At 35.2% G+C, this 5,635-nt stretch overlaps 1 protein-coding gene across 2 annotated transcripts in view; it reads left to right on the plus strand.

Annotated features, from left to right (window-relative positions):
• Positions 1 to 4,770, plus strand: part of LOC130228807 (zinc finger Y-chromosomal protein 1) — a 37,453-nt gene extending 32,683 nt beyond the window's left edge. For both annotated transcript variants that reach the window (XM_056457255.1, XM_056457256.1), the window contains exon 8: positions 1 to 4,770. This exon is cut by the window's left edge and continues 1,468 nt beyond it. The gene's annotated coding sequence lies outside the window, so the exon portion shown is untranslated.
• The last annotated feature ends 865 nt before the right edge of the window (positions 4,771 to 5,635 follow it).

A 5,635-nucleotide genomic window follows, 5' to 3' on the forward strand; every position in this document is an offset into this window, starting at 1 on the left:
TAACGATCACATGCTCTCCAGTCTTAAAGGAACAGCACATGCTGATATTGAGGTGATCGTCATTTATTCGCCCTCATGTTGTTTACTTCCTACCAAGAAACATGATAGGAAATTTATAAATTAATAAATACAATTTAATAGTTAAATAACTGTATAAATATATATGATGTGCATTATTTTTTATACATAATTAGATTTTTGTAGATTATTGATATTACAATAATATAATAAATAAACAACTATTTTCAAAAAATTTCCCAGCACTGTACACATGCTGGAATAGTTGGCGGTTCATTCCGCTGTGGTGACCTCTGAAATAGTCTAAAGCCTGGTTTATACTTTTGCGCTGAGTGATCGGCGTGACCCACGGCGTAAGCTTTGTGCGTAGCCGTGCATTTATACTTCTGCAAGCTGTTTGTGTTGCTTTGCAATAACACTTCCGAAACTCTAGCTGGCAGTAGGTGTTTATATTCCTCTGTGTCGAGTTTCTTCGCTGGTGTTTTGTTTTTTCTGAACGCTTCCTTAATATACAAGTACCTCAAACTCAACATTTTGAGACCGGGGCTCGGCAGATGTGCAACAACTTTAACCATAAGGTAAACACAAAACAAAAATGTCCACCTGGAGCTCCTTCACAGGACTCCACACTTGTAAACACTCGCTCCAACTGGTTTGCGCGGCTCTCGGCCCCGCCCACACTCGTCAGCACTACCAAGCTGACCAATCAGAGAGCTTGTGCAACATGTTGCTACGTGAAGTTTCATTTTTTGAGAGGTGTGCATCAGCGACGGCCACGATGAGGCCTATGTGTCCATGCGTAGGCTGTGCTGGAGCATACACATGCGCTTGACGCAGAAGTATAAATCAGCCTCAAGCAGAAGGAAAATAAATGAAGTTTCTAAAGTGAAAAGTTCCATATAAATGCAGTATTTTCAATATAATTCATGATGATGATTATCATTTAATAACATATTATAGAAATATAAAAAATATGTGCATTTCAGAATATTTATAATATTTCCCATAATGCATTTTTGTGTTTGTTACATAACGTAATGTGTAAATATATTTATATAAATTGCAAATGCTCAAAGTAGCACCATGTTTCAGATCTTCCAATGTCGAATGATCCATTTCAGGACAAAGTAAGTAGTAGTTACTCACTGAAAATCTTCCACTGCTATAAAACAAACGCGCAATAAACATAACATGAGGATTAGTAAATGATGACCGTTTATAATTAGTTTCAGATGAACTCTTCCTTTAACACTCGACTTCCACATCATTTTATATCAATGCGTTTCAGTTAGTTTTACAGAAGATCAGACTTCCAGCCTCTGGGATCAGCTGCGTTTGTTTCATTCACTCATCCCGGCTAAAAATGCATCATCTCTGGAAAATGCTTTTTGAATATTGGACCATGCAGCAGATTTCTCACCCAGTCATGCACTTTACTAGCACGTCCGTCTGTTTCTCAGTAGCTGTCTCAATATATGGATGTTTTCAGATGACGCCGGTGTTTTAATGTTCAGAAAAACACTGGAAGTTGGAACACTGGCACTAATAGCATTGCTTCAGTTTTATTAATGATCAGAATAGGGGAATATCTGGTCTCTCAAACCTTAAATGATTGAAAAAAAAGCTCTTATATTAATAATAATGAGACAAAAACAGAGCATCAAGGCTTGAGAAGGCCAAAATACAGCATAATAGCGTAGTCCATGTGACTCTTCACTGTAAAAATCTGTTAATTGACAGTTTGCTTATTTTGGGATTCACAAGTGCTTTTCTTTTGCTTATTTACTGTTGTGAATTGCATTATGGGATGTTGATCACTGCTCTGTCCACTTCTGATGTTGAAAATTCAACTCTACAGTTTAACAAAGTGACTTTTAGTGACGTTTTAGGCATTTAAAGGATATAATGTGTACGTAATAATATCTAGAGCAGTGTTTCCCAACCCTGTTCCTGAAGGCACACCAACAGTACACATTTTCAATGTCTCCCTAATCAAACACACCTGAATCACCTTATTAGAACATAAGAAGAGACTCCAACACCTGAAGTTAATTAGTCAGGTAAGGGAAGACATCCAAAATATGTTTTGTTGGTGTGCCTCCAGGAACAGGGTTGGGAAACACTGATCTAGAGAAATAAGTCTGTAACAGCAGAAAATGTGCTGCAGTTTATTACAAGGGTTTTGTAGTGTAATATACAACACCAACACAGACAATATAGCACTTTAAACTATTAAAGATGTTCATGAAAGTCACTGTTTCACACTTCTCAAGGTTAACAGTTGTTGGAAGAGACATTAAGGTCCCATAATGCAATTCAAAAGCAGAAATAAATGGAAATATAAGAACATGAATGACAATGAGGAAACCTGCTCATTTACAGAGATTTGTTTACAGTGTAAAGCTGAATACAAGTGTTCTGATACCAAATGAAAAGTCAGTATATTCACAAAAATAAAGAGTTGCATTTATTTTCACTCTTTCTGTTTTGCAGAAGTCAGAAAACTACTTATTATATGGAGATTTTTTTATTGGGGGTGCTTTTTTTGTCACCTTTTAGGCACTTTTAAATGCAGTCGCATTACTTCTGTGCATCACAGAAGAGAAATAGCATGTGCTTGAAATGAAATGAAAATCTCTTTTGCACATTTATTGTCTCTTTAGTTTTATCTTGATGGATTATTTACATAAAATCTGATAAATAGAGCGTCTAAAGCACCCCCTTTCTCACTTTTCTATCATTATAGAACTTTTTAAGTCAAGTTAATTTATAAACTAATTTCGAGAGGATCACATGGTTATGATTGACCACAGCCGGTCCCACGTTAGCTAACGTAGGATTAATCTGATTAGTAAATCGTAAGTCACAATAAATAACCAGAGTTTCTTACCTTATCTTTGTCTTGAAGAACCCCCCCTTCCACCCCTACTCCTCCCTTTTCCTTAATAGAGTGACATGGTGGCTTAGTGGTTAGCATTGATGCCTCCCTGCAAGAATGCCACTGGTTCAAGTGCTTACTAGGCCAGTCGATGTTTCTGTGCAGAGTTTACATGTTCTCCCTGTGCTCGCGTGGGTTTCCCTTGGGTTTCCCTGTTTCCTTCCACAGTTCAAAGACATGTGGCATAAGGGAACTGACTAAAGGAAATTGGCACAGTAGACAAGCTTTAAGTCAGAATGCTATTTATGCCTTTCAGTCAGCAGTTTATCTCTCCATAGCAATCCCTATAATCTGTCATAAGCCATAGCTGAACCAGGGAGATTCCTACCTGAGCTCAGACTCCCCTCTCTCGTGATGAAACGGGAGGGATCCCCAAGCTCGAGGTTCCTATGAGCTCAGGGCTCTCTCCCGGGACAGCATGCCAAACACGGTTTATAATCAATCATCAGCTAAGTGTGAACTCTTGAAATCATTTCTAAAATCCAAGCCCACATCAGGACATTAATAGATTTGTTTCTTTGACTCTGCAGCAGTGCATTTTGGGAATGTGAGACCAGATAACCCCTTTTAGATGTCATTATAGGAAAGCTGGAATTCTGCAGTGAAATGAGAGATGTTTGTCCATAAGGCAAATGGTTTCTTATGTTGTAAGTTGATTTAAATGCATTCATTTGGTTGTATGGGACCACAGAACTTACTAAATGCTGACTAAAAGGGTAAATCTTTTATTGAGAGCACGTCTGGGTCATGTTTAAGCCCAAAATCAAAAGAGAAGTATTATTATATAATGAAAGTTTGTTTTGGTTTAAAAAAAATCATATATATATATATATATATACACAGTTGCAATCAGAAGTATTAGCCCCCCTGAATTATTAGCCCCCTGTTTATTTTTTTCCTAATTTCTGTTTAACGGAGAGAAGTTTCCAACACATTTCTAATCATAATAGTTTTAATAACTCATCTCTAATAACTGATTTATTTTCTCTTTGTCATGATGACAGTACATAATATTAGACTAGATATTCTTCAAGACACTTCTATACAGCTTAGTGACATTTAAAGGCTTAACTAGGTTAATTAGGTTAACTAGGTAAGTTAGGGTAATTAGGCAAGTTATTGTATGATGATGGTTTGTTCTGTAGACCTGTGTTTCCCAACCCTGTTCCTGGAGGCACACCCACAGTACATATTTTGGATGTCTCCTTTTTTCTGATCCATTCGTGTCAGGTGTTGGAGTCTCTTCCAATGTTCTGATGAGTTGATTGAGGCGTGTTTGATTAGGGAGAGGTTGAAAACGTGTACTGTTGGTGTGCCTTCAGGAACAGTGTTGGGAAACACTGCTGTAGACGATCGAAAAAGAAATAGCTTAAAGGGGGTAATAATATTGACCTTAAAATTGTGTTTAAAAAATTAAAAACTGCTTTTATTCTCGCCAAAATAAAACAAATAATTATTATATAAAAAAATATCAGACATACTGTGAACATTTCCTTGCTGTTAAACATCATTTGGGAAATATTTAAAAAAGAAATTCAAAGGGGGGCTAATAAATCTGATTGCAACTGTATAATATATAATAATTTATTTAGCATAACAGTAATGATTTAAATGTGAAATATTGTAATGCTGTAATATTTAAACATTAAAGCAAAAAGTTATTTTATTATTGACATGTAAAAATACATTTTAAAAAGTGTAAAATAAATGTAAACATTAAAATAGATTAAATATGACACACAAACCCAGTTGAATGCTATTGTGATCATTTCAGCTTAATTAAAAACATTTAATCTTCATTTAAAATTTATCATTTCTATTACTGTAATATTCATCTTTGTTATTTTTATTGCATATTTAATGCAGTACAATAATTTTTATTGCATATTTATTGCAGTACAATAACTTGCATTTATTAAAAATGTACAAAATAATAAGTCATTATAATAAAATAAATGTTAAAAATAATAATGTCATTAATTAAATCTTTAAATCAAAAATAATTGTCAAAGTCCCAATGCAAATCTCCAAAATAGTTCAAAATATATTTAATAATTTGAATCTCTTTTGATTTTTGGTTGATGTGACCCGAGCATGTTTTTATTATTATTATTATTATTATTATTATTATTATTATTATTATTATTATTATTATTATTTCTTTCCATTTTGCCAACTTGTAACACTCAGAATGAATTTGCCAATGAGATCGTTCAACACCAGGCCAATATTCTCTCTCATCAGTATACACATGCAATATGATTTTATTACAGAAAGGACAAAACTACATGTTGATTACCAATGCTCATATCTTTGTGTGTGTATGTGTGTGAATGTGTGTGTTAGCAGAGTTTATTCAAAAGCAATGCATTGCATATGTTTACCCTTGCCAATAACCATCTCGTCTTGGCCACTCCATAGTGATGTTCGGGCTGTGTTCACCTACACAGTTTAGCCTCCTAAAAATCCACTAATTGTCTTAATAGTCGACCTCACTCCAAACGTTAAATCTTTCGCTGCGCAAAAGTGTCCAAGAAAGCTGGAATTGACAAGAAACGCGCAGTGTTGTGTTGTTTATATATACCCGAGGTTGATGACGTCATATCCAGCTTTGCATGTGATTGGCCAGAGGTTTCCCGGGAAACGCTCGCTCGACCTCATAGCACTGAAAATCTCACT

Source organism: Danio aesculapii, chromosome 5 (assembly GCF_903798145.1).
Source record: "Danio aesculapii chromosome 5, fDanAes4.1, whole genome shotgun sequence".
NCBI classification, from domain to species: domain Eukaryota; kingdom Metazoa; phylum Chordata; class Actinopteri; order Cypriniformes; family Danionidae; genus Danio; species Danio aesculapii.